General features: G+C 38.9%; 1 protein-coding gene across 2 annotated transcripts in view; it reads left to right on the top strand.

Annotated features, from left to right (window-relative positions):
• Positions 1-18,920, top strand: part of CDH17 (cadherin 17) — an 80,567-nt gene that overhangs the window by 8,251 nt on the left and 53,396 nt on the right. Inside the window, exon 1 of one of the 2 annotated variants that reach the window (XM_045861202.1) lies at positions 4,467-4,600. The exons of the other annotated variant lie outside the window; for it this stretch is intronic. The gene's annotated coding sequence lies outside the window, so the exon portion shown is untranslated. Of the gene's footprint in view, positions 1-4,466; positions 4,601-18,920 lie in introns of those variants that run through there. 2 annotated transcript variants of the gene reach the window in all.

Here is an 18,920-nt window from a genome sequence, read left to right as displayed (position 1 = left end):
AGGGCTAGGTCTCAGAAAAACCAACAAGATTATTGTAATTTCTTGAAATTTAAGGGAAATCTGAGGTCAAATAAAAACTTCAGCAGGCTGTGATAAAGTGTGTGAGGGAAATCAGCCTGTGTGTGCCTGCCATTTCCAGTGCGCATCCAAACACAGTGAGCGTGTGCAACAAACACCACACCCGCTGCACCGTGGTCTGAGACATTCCCGCAGAGCCGAGCCCCCAGTGTTGGGGCAAAATTAAACTCAAGTACAGGCCCTTCTAAAGAATATTTATTGGTAGATAAAGCACAGAACCCCTAAGTTAGTGTTTCTTACAGAAGGGTCCATGTGATTATCTGGTTCAGGAACCCAAATTGCTTTAAAAATGTTGATTCCTGGGATGCATCCCAGACCTACTGAACCAGGATCTCATAGTGTAAGGCCCAGGTTTCATAAACTCTCCAGGTTTAGAAAGCTCTGGAAGTCATTTGTGTAATATATGGCTGATGATGTGGATATATACTAACCATTACATTCATAGGATTCTCTGGCAATTTCATTACATGAATAACTAGAGCCAGATTAAGGATCTTGCCTACTGGGCAGGTACTTGGAGCAACCATCTGTAAATAGAGTTAAAATATTCCTGAAATAACTAAGTGTAAACTGGATCCACTTTTGTTTAAATAGATGGTAGAGGGAGAACACCTTTATTAAGCTCTAAATATCTTTTTTGAATATTTTTAGGTGGCTGTCAGCTAAGATTTTGCAACAGCATTTTGTATGGTTCTAGCGATTTATTTTGTTTCCTAAGTCTTAAATCATTTAACAATCCTTTAAAGAATCCTGGTTTGGAAAGTTACACCCAACTCCCCCAAAATAACAGCAACATGAAAACACAAATCTCACACAAAACCAGAGACAAGTATAAGAGCTACATAAAAGTAGGAGGTGTTTTGCTTAAATTTATCAGAAAATGGACAGTATTCTAGACACTGAAATTGTCCAGAATATTACGGAAAATTCTGCTTCAGCCTAAAATGTTCACTAACACAAAATTAGTTTCACCACATTCCACTAAATAAATATGAAACAAAAGATGTAAAATATTGGTTTGAGGAGGTGCAAGATCATTCACCTGTTTGGGTTCCTATCAGCTTTTGTTGAGCCTGAATGTAATTCTGACTATTTGGAATTAATGAATCAAATACCTGTAACTGAAAATAATTCAGTTCTAAAAAGTATTTACTGAGTGCCAATAGAAGACATAGTTTCTGCCAGTATTAACTTAACACGATCAAGACAGATATTAAATGTTATTAAAAATATTACACACTTCTGTTAGGTGAAGTTTGAGTGTTGATAGACTCATGATAAATGTTCTAAAATACATGATATGTAGCACACAAATATGCAAATACATAGAAATGAAAACTTTAGCATTTGTGGATTCTATTAGCTTAGAGTTTTAAAGAATAAAAATATGAGAAATTTAACATACTTTGAATTTTAAGAATAATTCCACGTTTCCATAAAGCTTTTTTTTTTTCCTGGAAGACTATCCAAACTTTATTTTTCGCTAACTAACATTGCCCATAAATTAAACATTACTTAAAGATTTTTCTGGGGCTAATGTTGGAAGAATGGTTAAAACATTACTTAGACAAAAGTGCTAAAATGTCTTTAACACCATGAAGCTGTCAGAAATATTTGCCCAAATTCTTTCAATTGTTCACTTGATTCCATGATATAAATTTTTCTCTCTTTTGCTCGGATAAAAGGAACCAGTAATTTTTATCAATTAAATTTTCTTATTATTCCTATTATTACTGTGTCGGTATTAAACTATAGAACTACCATTAAAATGGATTCTTCAAATGCAGTGCATGCTCTTAATCTTTGGATTTAATCTGGAAGAATATATAAATGATGAAACACAGCTCTCAGAAGCTTGCTAACTCGTTATCCTGGAGAGCACAGGAAAAGCCTTTATTATTTAAAGATATGATCATATGTCAATTTCTTTGATAATTGGCTTTGGCCTTTTTAGAGTTAATCAATCTGATTCTGTAACTTGAAAGTTCATTTTAGGAACTTGGCCATCTCCCATCTGGAATGGGCTCACTCAGAGGGATTTCTTCCTGTGGATTTTTTATTACTTACATGGAGCTGGAAGGGAAATAATCGGGCAGATTCTATAGCTGTGATTGGTAAATGGGGCTTTCAATCAGACAGACCAAGGGTCGAGTCCTGATTCTGTAATCACAGGCTGTATGACTCAGGCAGAACAAGGCATACATCTTTGTGCCTCTGTTTTCTTTCTGTAATATGGACTCTACTTCATGAACATGTTGTAAAGGTTAAATGAAAAAACATATTTTTAAACCAGTTTTCCAATATGCCATAAACATAGTTGTACAATATTGCTGAAAAACAATGCCTAAAAGTGATACATATATACACTTAAAAACTTTATTGATTTAAAAGCACTTTTAACATACACATTAAAAAGTTTCCAAACAAGAAGAAAACTCATTTTAGAGCAGGGGTGTCAAACTCATTTTCACTGGGGGTCACATCAGCCTCACAGTTGCCTTCCAAGGGCCGAATGTAATTTTAGACTGTACAAATGTAACTACTCCTTAACTGTTAAGCAAGAGCGTGGCAATGCTGCCGGTTAGAAACAAGGTGCCAGGCTGGATTAAACAAGGCGGAGGGCTGGATTCTGCCCGCGGGCCTTGTGTTTGCCACCTGTGTTTTAGAGCAATGCTGTGAGATGCTTGTCAATGATTCCAGAATGTGAAACACATAGGTGGAAGCTATTTGATTTTATAGAACAAGATCATTTTATTCAGCAAATGGGAAGGCAGAGATGTTAAGAATTTGAGAACTGCTTAGCCTTGCTGACTTCATTTCCCTAAACATAGTTATGTTGGCAGTAAGACACAGGAATAAAGATCCTTCCTGGATCTGCTGGTCCACCAAGTATGTTAACCGCTGGCATGTGATAAATGGTTTCACTCTCAGGATCCCCAAGAGAAATGAGGCTCAGAGCAATCACGAAGTCTTCTCAGGGGCCTGGGAAGGAGGAAGGCTGTCTAGACAGGGGGCTGTGCTCTTGTGCTTTCATTCTGCTTGATGCATACCTGTAGACAAATGGAAAACATACAACAGCTGAGGAGAAACCCAGAAATAAATATCAGAAGGTCAACAGAAACACTGATAAAGAGTGATGCATTTGATACAAAAATAACATTGATTCTCATCTTCAGTGTGGATTCCCAAAGTGATTGAGGGGTGCAAATCAGAAACCAGTCTAAAAGAGGCCTTGACTTAAGAAATCTGGAGCTATTGGCTTTTATTGCTTAATTGGAAATCTCATTTTGAGTGGGGAAAAAATAACTTGCTTTTAGGTACATTCATTCTTAGAATTATGAGAAGGCTGTTAGTACACACAGAGCCAGGGAAACGTCCTGAGACTGAAAGTCTGTCCCTGTGAGCAGAAGCCTGGGAAAGAGTGAAGAAAGAGGCTGTCCAGTCTGGTAATTCATAGAGTTTATAAAGGGAAACTTACATAGGGCATGTCTTGGGTGGTTGCAAGATGGAATGGATCCCTGCACAGCTTGGCAGGTGCCAAAGACTTATGTGATGTAAAGTAGGGGATGGTCCTGGGTGCTAGTACACCAATGTTACCGGGATTGGGAAATCACTTTACATGATTGACCAGGTCAGACAACAACCTGTGCTGCAAACCAGCACATAGCAGGAGGCAAGAGATGAGAGCTGATTTGTGTTCGAATGAGCATCAGTTGTCATCAGAAGGTCTCTAATGGGTGGGGGTGGGGGGTGGTTTGCTGAGAGCAACTTCTGTTCTGACCTGAGCCTGGCTTGCAGAACAGACTGTGGTCATGTCATGGACCAGTTTCTCCTCCAGAAAGGACTTGGTTTGAGTCTTAGGTAAAGGCTACTCTGACTGCTTCTTGGCGACTTATAAGGGAACCCTAGGATCTCAGCAGCAGCTGCAGAGTGTGTCTTTGGTGGTGCCTTCTGAGTCATTTCCTATGTCTCCTGTGGCTGATTATCAGTGAAGTGTGTCATTGCTCAGACACAGCATCCTGTGCTCTGTATTTGAAAGAGAATCTACTCAAATATTAGTCAATTGAGTTTTCTGTGCCAACACCACTAAGTGCTGGGGTGGTGCTGCAGAATACGGATGAAACTCTCTCTGAGATCATGGAACTCATACTCCAAAGACAGTTGAATAAACAAAGTTTTTACACTTTAACTTCTCCTTGTCTTCTAATTTTCTTATCTGCACTAAAAAAATCAGAAACCTGTTTTGAGATGTATTAGTTGTGTATTAACTTCTTTTGGTACAAATCCATTTCTTTCCTGGAGTGAATGTAATAATACCTTTTATGACATCTGATGGTTCCTGAAAATCAATAAAACCAGTCAATGATTAATGTTTGACTGAAGGTGAAGGGAGAGGCTTCTGGAGCAGAGCAGTGCAGACAGAGTGCCCTCCGGGGAGATACTCAAGTCCCAGCAAGAGTCTCAACAGCTGAATGGAAGAAAATAATTTTTAACAAACAGTTTGTTATTTACATACAGAAAGGTAAGCGTTGACATGTCTTTATGATGTTGCTAACATATTTCTTTAAGAATGAAAAAAAATAGATTGTGGAAGGGGGTACTTAAGAAGTCTCTGGACAGCCCTGTCTGATATGGCTCAGATGGCTGGAGTGTTGTCCCGTATACCAAAAGTTTGCAAGTTTAATCCCTGGTAAAGGCACGGACCTAGGTTGTGAGTTCTGCCTTCATCTGGGCAGGTATGGAAGACAACCGATGTTTTCCTTTCACATCGATGTTTCTTTCTTTCACTCTCTTCCTTCCTTTCTCTCTAGAATCAATAAATACATCCTTGGTTGAGGATTGAAAATAATCTCTGGACAAATTTCTTTCTTGAGGGGTGCTATGTAGTATTACTGGGAAGGGAATTTTATTCTTGGTGTTATAAGTTTTGCTTGTGGAGCATAATTTATTTATATATATATTTAAATATATTTTTAACTATTGTTCAAATACAGTTGTCTCCATTTCTCGCCCCCACTCTCCTCTCCCCACCACCGACCTTCTTTTCATTCATCTATCTGTCATAAATTCATTTGATGAAGTAGCTTCGGTTGTATCAAACTTGATAGTGGAATTAAGGAAAGGTTGAGCTTTTGGATGTTTAGATGAGTATTACTCCCATACTTTGTAATTAAAATATGAAAATATCTAGCCTTAAGATGTTCTGGCTCTTGTATCCTACAAACCGGGGATGGAATCTCATTCTGACAGTGCCTTCTTCAGGTGTGGTCTTCAAAAACTGAGCATTCTAAGTCTTCCTCAGAGAATGAGACTCAATTTAGAATTCTTATGACTATCTGGGGTACAGTGGGGGAGGAGAAATGCATGAGAGAAAAGAAGCCTTTCTTAAAACTAGTAGAATGAGAATTTAAAAACAGAGAGAGAAGTCTGCTGTCACAGGGAAAGCAAGAATTGATGTGTGTATATGTCAGCTTATGGTACTTCTTTCAGCCCCGCAGGTGGATGTACTGTCTGCTAATGAGTGATTGTTTTGAGATTTCAAGTCACATACAGCATATCGGTGCCTTCAAAAGTCCAATCCCTACGCTGTTTCAGTTTTTTCTTTATTACAATGGGTTGACTTTCTAGGGACAAATGCCCTCTGTGTTGGGGGATACGAAGTGAGAGATTGGAAGGACAATGCATTCTCTGATATCTGCTTGTCTTTACTTTTCTTCAAAAACTTGGATGCAAGTGAGGAATAGTTTGAAAGAAGAAAGTACATGTTTAAATGACAAGGAAAATGGATGAATCCAGCTCCCATCAGGAAACAAAATGAGTCTTTTACTGAGCAAGGATTTATTGTGGTTTACAAGTTATAGTTTATGAGTTGTCAGGGTTGGGCAGAGGGTAAGGTCAGTTTTATCATTTGCCAGCCAGCAGACACTGAGCAGATTGCTAGAACTCTCTGAACCTTAATTTTCTCATCTATAAAATGGAGATACTTGCCAAACCACGTAGTTGTGAGAGTAAATTAGATAAGCATGTAAAGAACTCAGTGTTGTTAGCTCTTCTTTCCATGAGAAAGTTCAAGTAGGTGACTCAGTCAAAGTGAGAAGTTGCTATTTTATTCTCTAGGGAGAAAAACCCTATAGTGCTGCAATAATTATATCTTTCATTGTGCAAGACAGCAACTAATTCTATGCTAAGGAAGTGGGGTCCAACAATATATGAGAATGATAAAACAATTTGGATTTACTTTTTTATGAAGCATTTAAAAGCCCCTCTGGCATTTTACATTAAGTCTTTTGGTGAGGTGGGATGTGGCATCCTTTGAATCGTGCTGAGATGACCCCTGGGAAAAGTCATTATTGTTCAAGGTAAAGGTTACATTTCCAGTACCTCCTCCTTTCTTTTTCTTTTTTTCCAAAGGGCAAAATATATTCTGGCAGCAACTCAACTTCCTGTTCCACTGTCAGAGAAATTCCCGGGGAAAGGGTGTGCCCAGACTTTTGTCTAGTGCTGAGAGGTGACTCTGAGAAGGAAGGCTGAGCAAAGGCCCACAAATAAGTGCTGTTGTGGGTGGTAGTCTACATGGGTACAAACATATGGATTTATTCATTGGCATAAAATTTCATTTGTTCAGAAATCCCTGGTGTCAAATTTAGAGTGGGATTAGTTGTTCGGTAGCCTGTTCATTGAACAAACAAAGAAAGAGGTATTGAAGTTTGTTAGGGGACTACCTACCTCTGTTAGTTGTGAGAACAAACAGGAATGTTTACTTAGATGCAAGAAATATTAATAAAAGAAGTTAATCACTCAGTGGTTAAGGTATTAATTACACTAAAGTTGATTTTTCACTTAAGCATATGTACCAGACCAAGTTATATTTAATTATTATGTCTATGGCACAGAGAAAGCTTAATTTCTCTTAAAATATTCTGTAAAACTGACAGTGAATTCTCTTCCTCATGATATTCTGAGTCAATAATTTCTTTCTGTATTTTAATTATTTTAAAATATTAGGACCTGTACTTATTGATTAGAAAATGATGCGGACTGCAGCCTGTGGGGTCCATGTGTTGTGGATGAGACAAACAAATTCACACAGACTGCAGAAATCCTGTAGAGAAAAAGGGATGGCACGGCTTCTCTCTCTGAGAGAGAGCGCCTCGACCCTTTCCTGGACAAGCTTTTATTGCTTTCCTGTAGCATTACATCAAAGAAGGTTCTCATTCATTATACTTAGGTTTACTTCAAGTAATTACTTCTTACAGCTAACTAGGAAAAAATGTTGCAAATGCAAGGGAATGATAAAAGGGATTGATCTGGTTACATTCCATCCTTGGGACGGCTTAGCGCAGACTTCAGGGGGTTGCTTCATAGATATACATTTAACATCTGCAGTTTCAACCCAGGGTGAGGGAGTTTTAGCAAAAGTGAGCCTTAAAGCAGCCTAAGTACAATACCAGCCTGGTTCCCAATGGGAAAGCCGATCTGCACGCCTGGGTCCTGTGTGCCACCTCGCACCCGATCGGTTTTCTGATTCAGTGCTGGGCTACATTCGCCATTGCCATGATGATCGGTTCCCTATAAGAAAACAAAGAGAAATCAAAATGATAGATTCTCTGTGCTTCCTGAACTTGCATGTCTATTTCCTTCACCCAATCAGGGAAGTTTTCTTTCATTATTTTTTCAAATAGATTTCCAATTTCTTGCACTTTCTCTTCTCCTTCTGGCACCCCTATATTGGAATGCTTGAGGTTATCCCTGAGGCTTCTTACAATATCCTCTTTTTTTTTCTTCTTGTTGTTCTGATTGGTTGTGTTTTGCTTCCTTATGTTCCAAATCATTAATTTGATTCTCATCTTCATTCATTCTACTGTTGTTTTCCTGTGAATTGTTCTTTATTTTACTTAGTGTATCCTTTGTTTCTGACTGGATCTTTTTTATGCTGTTGAGGTCCTCACTTGGACATTCTTATAACCAGTGTTTCGAATTCTGCATCTGATAGATCATTTATCTCCATTTTATTTAATTCTTTTTCTGGAGTTTTGATCTGTTCTTTCATTTGGACCATGTTTCTTTGGCTCCTCACTTTGGCAGCCTCTATATATTTGTTTTAAGGTAGAACTGCTATCACTCCCTGTCTTGGTAGCATGGTCTAATGTAGTAGGTGCCCTGTAGGGTCCAGTGGCACAGCCTTTCTATCACCCAAGCTGGGTACATGAGATGTGCCTTTTGTGTGGGCTGAGTATACCCTCTTCTTGTAGTTGAGACTTGATTGCTGTTGGCAGGTCAATGGGAGGGATTTACCCAGACCAGTCAGCTGCAAGGATGGACTGTGACCACTGAACACCAACCTTCACCATCCGTGGAGGATTAGCTATGCAGGGGAAGGGTGATGGTGCTTTGATATGGCCTGTAGTTGTCCACTGCATGTGCAGGCTCTGGGGTTTCCTGGGTGATACAGGCCAAGATCAATCCCCACCTGTGTTCTGCGCAGGGCCACTCTGCCTGAGCTATAAAGCTATCTGAGATGGCTGCTAGTTGTGCTGGGCTTAGAGATTCTCAGGCAAAGCCAAGCTGTGAATCTAGGCTGGCTGCTGCTAGTGCTGAGCCTGGGGCCATTTAGCAAGAGGTACTGGGCCTGGGAGCTCACTGAGGCTGGTTGTTGCTTATTTTCAAGGATTTAGGAAGTTGTGAAGCATGAGCCAAGACCAGCCATTCATATGGAAAAGTCACTGTTGACAGCTTGGGTGTGCCCATAAGTTGGGTGGAATGAACTCAGGAGATCTCCAGGGTAGGGCAACAGTGTTAGCCACATTGATGGAGTCTCAGATATGGCACCTATCTTTCACTTCTGTGGCTCTTTGGAGGGAGGGGTCAGAAAAGGGGCAATAGCCTCTGTCCACCTTTCTGTCTGGGAGAAAGCTGTCCCCCAGCTTTCACCTTGATGAGAGCTGGGGGACACTTCACTTCCTCCCTGTATGCCACTGGTGCCCTTCAAGCTGCTACTTCAGTGCTGGAGCTCAGAGGGAGTGAGTCTGAGTACATCCATGTGTGGTTCTTTAAGAGAAACTGCTTGGGGTTCCAGCAGTTTCTTCTACCAACTCAATCCTTGCTGGTTTTGCAGCCAGAAGTTATGGGGACTTATCTTCCTGGCACTGGAAACTTGGACTGGAGGGCCTGGTATTGGACTGGGACTCCTTGCTCCTGAGATATCCCTTCCAAATTTTTATTCACCACATGTGGATGTAGGATCAGCCTGTTTCACATCTCCACCTGTCCTACCAGTCTGGCTGAATGTCTTCCTTCCTTCCTTCCTTCCTTCCTTCCTTCCTTCCTTCCTTCCTTCCTTCCTTCCTTCCTTCCTTCCTTCCTTCCTTCCTCCCTCCCTCCCTCCCTCCCTTCCTTCCTTCCTTCCTTTTTCATTTATTTATTTTTAGAGAGAGGGGAAGGGAGGGAGAAAGAGAGGGAGAGAAACGTCAATGTGTGGTTGCCTTTTGCATGCCCCCCACTGGGGACCTGGCTGGCAACCCTGGCATGTGCCCTGACTGGGAATTGGACCAGTGACCCTTACATTTCCAGGCAAGCACTCAATCCACTGAGCCACACCAGCCAGGGCTGGATGTGGCTTCTTTAATTCCATAGTTGTTAGACTTCCCTTCAACTCAATTTCTGATAGTTCTGAGTGATGGTTGTTCTGTAGTTTAGTTGTAATTTTGATGTGGTTGTGCATGGAGGTGAGCTTTGTATACCTATGAGGCCATCTTGACCAGAAGTCTCCTGTTTATTTATTTTAATTAAGTTTATTGAGTGACATTGGTTTATAGGGTTATACATGTTTCAGGTGTATATCCATAACACATCATCTATATATTGCTTTGTGTGCCCACCACCCAAAGTCAAATCATCTTCCATCAACATTTGTTTTGTTGGCCCACTTCACCCTTTACTAGTTCTCCACTCCCTTCCCTCTGGTAACCTCCATGCTGTTGTCTGTGTCTGTGAGTTTCAGTTTTATATCCTAAATATGAGTGAAATCATATGGTTCTAGCTTTTACCGACTGACTGATTTTGCTTAGCATGAGATTCTCAAGATCCATCCACATTGTCACAAATGGCAGTATTTCATCTTTTCTTATGGCTGAGTAGTATTCCATTGTATATATGTAGCACGCTTTTTCTTTATATTTTAGTGTCTAAACTCAATGGGATGGGATCTAATTTGGACTTACCTCATACTGAATTTCTGAAGCCAAAATATGTGACTTTATTATCTTGACAAAATGTTCATCTGTACACTTTATAATACATGAAGACACCTTGTCTAATACATGAAGAAATACTTTGTCAATAATAATTAAGCCACCTTTTATGAGAAACAGCAATTCCTACCCTCCTCTTTAGTCCAGGGAAGCACTTGTGATGTTTTGATAGACAGAAAAGAAAGTCCTTTGCCAGCCTCCCTTCTAGGGTTTCTGAGGTATAAGCCTGCACACTATAGGGAATTCAATGCTGACATCCTTACTGCCAGCCTGCTTAGGCTGTTAGGAAAGCACCAGGACAGAATAGCTATCTGTTGTACGTATGTGGGTGTGCTCCTTCCCTTTGACCTTGTCAGGATGGCCCTTCCATTCAGGGCTTGGGTATCCTGCGTGAGTTTGAGGAGAGGGCCTCTCTTTTCCTTATCCCTGTGGAGGAGTACTGGGTGGAACAAAACTAGCCAGGAATAAATACTCCTTAGAACTCATTATTCTTTTATGTGATAATAATAATTATGTCAGTGATTTTTATTTATTTATTTTTTAATCCTCACCCAAGGGTATGATTATTGATTTGAAAGAGAGAAAGGGAGAGGAGGGATAGATAGATAGATAGATAGATAGATAGATAGATAGACAGATAGAGAGGTTGAGAGACATTGATGTAAGAGAGAAAAATCAATTAGTTGCCTCCCATAGGTGCCCCACCTGGGGATCAGAACCATAACCTAGGTATGTGCCTGACTGGAGTTCGAACCTGTAACCTTTTGGTGTATAGGACGATGCTCTAACCAACTGAGTCACCTGACTGGGGCTAGTGATTTGTATTTAAATTGATCATATAAATTTAAAACATTTTAAGTCCTGTAGGGGAGCCATCTATATCCTCCCATGAGCCCATTTACCTAACCATGAATCTATTGATAAAATTATTTCATCAAGTAATCACCCCCACTTTTACATATTTGTAAATCCAGATTTTCATATACTGGAAAATTGGCATATCTATATTGTAAAGTTTAGTGAGAGAGAAAAATGCCCACATTTATGTGTGTGTGTGCACATGCAGGGTGGGGGAGTATCTACCCCTCCTCTTCTTCGTTCCTTCCTCCCTCCTACTCAGCCTAAAGTGCAAGGCAGCAGCCCTGATCTTATGCCTGCCTGTTTCTAGCTTATTAATGGACACTTTAATTTGGTCCCTAATTTGTTAAGAGTGTCAATTGGTCTGATCCTTTTTGATTTTTCTAAACCTTCAATGATATCACTGGTGTCAGAGATTTGTGAGTGAGATCAAAAGAAGCATGGTGGTCCTTACATTACTTGATGAGCAGTGGTATGAGTGAGCTTTTAATCTGACCTTTATTCATATCTAGTCTTGCTTTATAATTTATGCTGCTCTTCGCAATATACAATGCAAAGGTGAAATGTACAATGGCACACAGGATATTTGGTGGTGTTTGGTCCTGGTGGTGTGATGAATTCTAGTCACATCCTTTCCTGCCCTCATCAGCCATGGTATTTGAAAACAAATGGTAGAGGACTACCATTGGGCAGTCCTCTCCTTCTTCACCTTGTGTGTTCTTTGGAAATGCATGGTTCAACTTTAGGATGATATGAATTAATTTAATTCCAAGCCCTTAATGGATTTTTTTAAGCAAAAAAGATGAGAGATAACGGACTCTATTTAAAGTTTGCCTATAACTTAGCTTTTTGTAAGTGGGGAAGAAAAAAACGATGTTTGTGCCTTGAGTTACTTGTAAGTTTCGAGACCCGGGAAAGAGGCATTACCTGCCCTTTCTCAGACAAATGGGGAAATGGCAGGACTGTCTAAAAATGCCTCTTGGGAGCGCTGGAGCCCAGCAGAAGGATCAATCAACCTTCGAGTGGACCCCCTGGGATGCTGCATGTAGAACAGCTGAATAAAGGCCCATTGAGACTACCTCTATCCCGGAATGGCAGCTCCTTTCTCAGTGAAAACTAGAGTTTCTTGATGTGTTAGTTTCCTAGGGCTACTGTAACAAAATACCATGGATGAAGTGGCTTAAACAACAGAAATTTATTGTCTCACCGATCTGGGGGCTGGAAGTCAGAACTCAAGGTGTGACATCGTCTTCACTCTATGCCTGTTTGTGTATCCAAATTTTCCTTTCTTATGAGGACAGTAGTCATATTGGATTAGGGCCCACCCATATGACCTAATTTTAACTTCATCACCTCTGCAAAGACCCTACCTCCAAATACGATCATATTCTGAGGTACTTGGGAGTTAGAAGTTCAACATACAAGTTTTTTTCAGGGGTGAGGAGAAGGGACACTATTCAACCCAAACACTTGGCTTGATTTTTTAAAAAATGGGAGACTGCTGAGGTGAAGGTCAGAAGGGAAGTGAGGAGAGATGGTACAACACAGAAATACATGTTCTAAAGGAACTAAACCTCCCGGGTGCTATACCTCTGAGCGGGGAGAGTCACATTCACATCTGCATAGGAAGAGCAGCCATTGAATGAAACACGATAAGTTTTTTGAATTTTTGGAATGATATATAACAAATGAAGTCATACCAGATGGTAACATAAGGATGTTTGTGCCTTCAGAAGGAGAATAATGTATAAATAAAAGCATAGGTGTGGAGTTAGTCAGGCAAGGTGATCTTGGGCAAGTATAAATTCTTTTGACCTTCACCTTTTGATTTGCCAAGTTTAAGAGGTAAATTTAATAGTGCTTGCTTCATAGTGTTCTTATGAGAAATCAATGAGATAATTCATATGGAAGTCTCAGGTATGTGGCAAATTACCTTCAGTAAAAGTTGGCTGCCTTTGTGTTGTTATCCTGCCTGAACACAGAGTTAGGTAGGATATGGAGGATTCTCAGTGTTTTGTGGGCTGTGGTGCGTTAAGCAAAAGCATCAGCCTTAAGCAGCAAGACCAACAGCCTTGATCCCATGTTTGTTAGTGGTCCCTGGTTAAAATAAGTGGTGGTGGCTCTTCAAAACTCCTTTTTGTCTTTCTTTTTTTTTCAAAACTGTTGACCTGTGTTGTAAGGCTGTGTTTGGCCTCTCAGATAGTTGCCATAGAAACTGTCTGAATTTAGTCTTTCAGTCTGAGGGAAACCCTGACAAATAGTAAAAACTCCAAGCAAGTGATTGGATCAACTATTTCAGATAGTGGAGATAAAATGTCCCTGAATTATCTTAAAAGCTCCTCCAGTCCTTTTCCAACTAGTGTTCTTGAGGAAATCTATCAAGTATGTATGATGTGGTGTGTGTGTGTCCAGTATCCTTATGACCCAGGATGTGAAACTGATTAGTGGAATTATGTCTGTGCAAGAGGAAATATAGGCAAGACCTGTTTGAGAGGCCAAATTCCTCTTCTGGCATAATCCTAGCATTAATGTAGTTAGCAATGGGGGTGTTGCTGTGAAGGTTGTGTTTGAGTATTCTCATTATTGGGGTCTTGGAAGGCTGGGGATTAAACAAGGAGATGCCTGTAGACAATGTTTAAGGCTGTGACTAAGCAAACTTGGGTGGCAGAATGAATTTTATTTGACAAACATTGTTAGAAATAGTAATTCACTGAATCCCATAACACTCAAAGGTAGATACTATTACTATTATTTTTAATCCTTCCCTGAGAATATGCTCATCGATTTTAAGGGGAGGGGAAGGGAGGGAGAGAGAGAGGGAGAGAAACATTGATGTGTGAGAGGGACATTGATCGGTTGCTTCTTATACATGCCTGGACCAGGGACCCAAACTGCAACCCAGGCATGTGCCCTGAGTGGGATTGAACTCACGATGCTTGGGTTTATGGGACAACACTCCAACTAACTGAACCACACCGATCAGGGCTAGATACTGTTATTGTCCCTGCTTTACAGATGAATGGACATGAGTCCGTGGAAGAGCCAGGATCCCAACCAGCCAGTCTAAAGCCAGGGGTTTGCGTCCCTAACAACCACATCATTGTTCAGGACATTTGTCTGCAAATGAGTCGTCGCACCCTAGGCACCAGGGTGGAGAGGAATGACTTCTCATTTTCAATGGAAAGCCTTCTGTGTGGGATAAGATAATGTAAATGACAAAGGATATGGACATTGCTACTGTTACTTCATAGATTCCATCAAAACACCCCAACCAGTGGCCTGTCTAAATATCTGACTAAAATAAGAAATTTATTTTATTTTTATTTGCTTTTCTATTGTTCAGTTTATATGTCTTTTGAAGATTAAAAGTGCTAAAAAGAAAATCAGTTCAAGGAGAAGTGATATATGTTAACCAGTTCTTAACCTATTTACCAAGAAGATATTTGTTAGTGTATTTAAAAATAAAACAGCTCCTTTGTCAACAATTGACCATTCATTTCTTTGCACCAAAACAAGACTTTAAATCTCAAATTAGTTTTCTTCAACACTTTATGTTTATTCCAAAATCTATTCTCATATAAGCTGGACAAATGAATAGGGTATCAACACTAGGCAATCACAAATGTTTTAGAATTTAACAAACATCTGGTGAGGGCTTAAAATATGCATACTGTGCATACTTAAAAATATGCATACTTAAAAATAAGGCATACTGTGAAGAGCTGTAAGAGGTTAAGAAATAACAATTTTAAAAATCAAGCCTTGGCCTTGAAGGATTTTATTTTCCAGTAGAGACACTAACACAGACATATGGACAAACAATGAAAAATAAGATGCCAGGCAGGAGGGACTTTGAGAAGAAGATACTTCTGGCTGGATATCAGGGATTAGTTTGAGAAGGAAGATTTCAGCCCCAGCTCTATGGAGGCAGATACTGTCCTTATTTTGCGAGTTCTTAGCACAAGATCTGGAATATTATAGAAGCTTTTTATAACAATTCAGTGCTTCCAAAATAAATGAATACTTTGGACCTAGATGCTGAGATATGAGAAGCAGAAGTAGAGGTGAAGACAGATACTCTCAACCCAACTCCATGAAGCAGATATCAATTGTGCACTGACTCTAGGCGGGGCCTTGTGCCAGGCGGGGAGAACAGCATGGAGGCAGGGAAGCTCAGGGTGCAAAGTCCACCTGGGTATATGGCCTCTTGGGCGTGGGAAGGGAGTTGGAGATAAGCCTGGAAGAATCAATTGGGGCCAGCATTGGAAAAATCTTATACTGAGGAGTTTGAAGAGAAAGATCTCCAAGTGTGTTGTTTTTGACTATATTTTTACTTTCTTAAGCAAATATTGGTGGTTGCTGATCATGTTCTTTTGCTAATATAAAAAAATAGACTTAAGAAGAGCAGCTTATTCTGTCACTTATGTTTTCGATTGCAATACGCTAGAACCAGGGACTGTTATCTGTTCCTGTGTTTTTAAACCACATAAGCAGTCTGAAGCAGTAGAAATGTGTCTCTTTTGTGTTTAACATAACAAGCCAATTCTACAATGATGTTTGGACACATCAACCAAATTAATTCTGAGGCAAAAGCTAATTTTTAAACATTCAAGGGATTTGTCCAGAAGGGTTTTAGTCTAGGCTCTTCCTTAAAATAACTGTAGAATCATGGGCAAACTGCTTAATTTATATAGCATGCATAAACAATAGGTACATTGTGTATATCTCTGCCTCTCTATGCCTACATACACTTCTCTGCAGCTATCACACTACATGGGCGTGGGTAGCAGAGGGAATCAAAAGAGCTTTGAACTTTGGAATTGGACGGATCTGATTGGAGGCATGCAGTGTGGCTTCCTAGCTATGTGTCATTACGTGAATTGCTTAACTTGGAAACTCAACTTCCTCATATGTAAAATAAGAATAACAATTCCTAACTCACGTTGCCTGTGAGAAACTCATGAGAGCATGCATTTATTATTGAGTAATTGCTGTGTATCTTCCATGGGAGGAAACTCAGGCACAGAGATATTAAGTAGTACACCCATGGCCACACAGCTGATAAAGGGCAGAACTCTCTGAGTCCGAGTCCACTTTCTGCACCACTGTTACTACGTTTGTAAAGGACCTTCCATAAACCTACCACACAGGCGGTGCTCAGTAAATGGTCATTTCTCTCTCTAACTCCCAGAGCATTTGGGAGTCAAAAAGGGATAGTACTCTTATTTTTTAAAAGTTTGAATATAAGCTATCCAAATGTGAGGCATTTACAAATTTCAGGGCCTAATTTTTTAGAATGGTTAGAATTTTAGTAACCATTTTTCTATGCTGAGTATATTAGTGATATGTTCAATGTAGAAAAAGTTAAAAAAAAATAAAGACAAGATAAAGTGAGCCAAGATCATCCAAAATCCCCAAAGATAATAAAGTGATTAAAATATTAGTAAAATGTTTTTTAAAAAATTGAGATAAATTGGTATGAAACATTATATTAGTTTCAGGAATACAATGTAATAATTCTATATTTTATACATTACATAGTGATCACCACAGTGAGTCTAGTTAGCATCTGTCACCGTACAATTATACTCCTTCACTCATTTTGCCTATTTCCACACCCGCTTCCCATCCCAAAACCACCAGTCTGGTCTCTGTATCTGTAAGTTCTGTTTGATTTTATTTTATTTTGTTTGCTTCTTTTGTTATTAGTTTCCACATATAAGTGAAATCATATAGTATTTGTCTTTCTCTGACTTATTTTACTTTTCATAATACCCTCAAAATACATTCATATTTTCACAAATGGCAAAATTTCTTTTTTATGGCTGAGTAGTATTCCATTCTCTGTGTATATGTGTGTATCTGTGTGTGTTACAGTTTTTCTATCTAATAGTCCACCAATGCACACTTTGATTGTATCCATATCTTGGCTATTTTGAACAATGCTTCAGTAAACATAGGCATGTATATATGTTTTCAAATTAGTTTTTAAAAAATAAATACCCAGAAGTGGAAAAACTGGATAATGTGGTGGTTTTATCTTTATTTTTTGAGGAACATCCGTGCTGTTTTCCATAGTGGCTGCACCAGTTTACATTCCCACCAACATTATTTGTGTTCCCTTTCTCCACATCCTCAACAACACTTGTTATTTTGACTTGTTTTTTGACAATAGCCAAGCTAGCAGGTGTTGAGTGACTATCTCATTGTGGTTTTGATTTCTATTTTTTTTCTGACAGTTAATGGTGTTGAATATCTTTTCATGTGTCTGTTGCCATCTGTATGTCTTCTTTCAAAAAATGTTTCTTCAGGTCCTCTGTCTATTTTTAATTTGATTGTTTGGGGTATTTTTTCTTTTGTTTCTTCCTTTTTTTTCTTTGCTATTGAGTTCTTTGATATTTTGAATATTAACCCATTATCAGACATAAGATTGCAAATATTTTTCCCACTCTGTAAGTTTCCTTTTCATTTTGATGAAGCAGAAGGTAAGTTGATCTAGTCCCCCTAGTTTATTTTTGCTTTTGTTGCCCTTGCTTTAAGAGTCAGATCCATATGTTCAATACCAACATTGATGTCAAGGAGCTTACTGTCTATGTTTTCTTCTAGTTTTATCATTTCAGGTCTTACATTCAAGCCTTTAATCCATTTTAAGTTAATTTTTGTGCTTGGTGCCAGATAACAGTGTAGTTTCATTCTTTTGCAAAGTTTTCCCAACAGCATTTACTGAAGAAACTGTCCCTTGTCCTTTGTATATTCTTGGCTCCATTGTCATAAATTAATTGACCATATATTTGTAAGTTTACTTCTGGACTCTCTATTCTGTTCTGTTCATCTACGTGTCTGTATTCATGTCAATGCCATATTTTTTTTTATTACTATGCTTTGTAGTATAATTTGAAGTCTGGGAATGTGATACTGCCAACTACATTCTCCTTTCTCAAGAACGCTTTGGCTAGTCAGGGTCTTTTGTAGTTCCATATAAATTTTAGAATTATTTGTTCTGGTTCTGTGAATAATGCCATTGGAATTTTAATAGGGATTGCTTCAAATTTTTAGATTGCTTTGGGTAGCATGGAAGCTTAACAATTTTAATTCTTTCTGGCAAGGACTACAGAATATCTTTCTATTTATTTGTCTTCTTCAGCTTCTTTTATCAATGTTTTATACTTTTCAGTGTACGGGTCTTTCACAACCTTGGTTAAATTTATTTATAGGTATTTTTTGATGCAATTATAAAGGGGATTGCTTTTTAAATTTATTTTTGATTGTTATTAGTGTGTAGAAACAGAACAGATTTCTGTATATCAATTTTGTATCCTGCAAATTTACTGAATTTATTTGTTAGTTCTAACAGGTTTGTGGGGGGATTTTTTTGGTGGAGTCAAGGATTTCCTATACATAGTATCTTGTCATCTGCCAATGGTGATGGTTTTACTCCTTCCTTTCCATTAAGATGCCTTTTATTTTTTCTTCTTGCCTAATTTCTGTGGCTAGGACTTCCAATACTCTGTTGAATCAAAGTGGTTAGAATGTACAACCTTGTCTTGTTCCTGACCCTAGAGGAAAAGATTTAAGCTTTTCACCATTGAGTATGATGTTAGCTATGGGTTTGTCACATATGGCCTTTATTATATTGAGGCGTGTTCCCTTTATAACAACATTGTTGAGACTTTTATTATGAATGGATATTGAATTTTGTCAAATGCTTTTTCTGCATCTATTGAGAAAATCATA

Source organism: Phyllostomus hastatus, unplaced genomic scaffold (assembly GCF_019186645.2).
Source record: "Phyllostomus hastatus isolate PE091 unplaced genomic scaffold, TTU_PhHast_1.1 phas_scaffold_21, whole genome shotgun sequence".
NCBI lineage: Eukaryota > Metazoa > Chordata > Mammalia > Chiroptera > Phyllostomidae > Phyllostomus > Phyllostomus hastatus.
The sequence above is the reverse complement of the archived record's forward strand: the minus strand, read 5'-3'. Positions and strand labels throughout refer to the sequence as shown.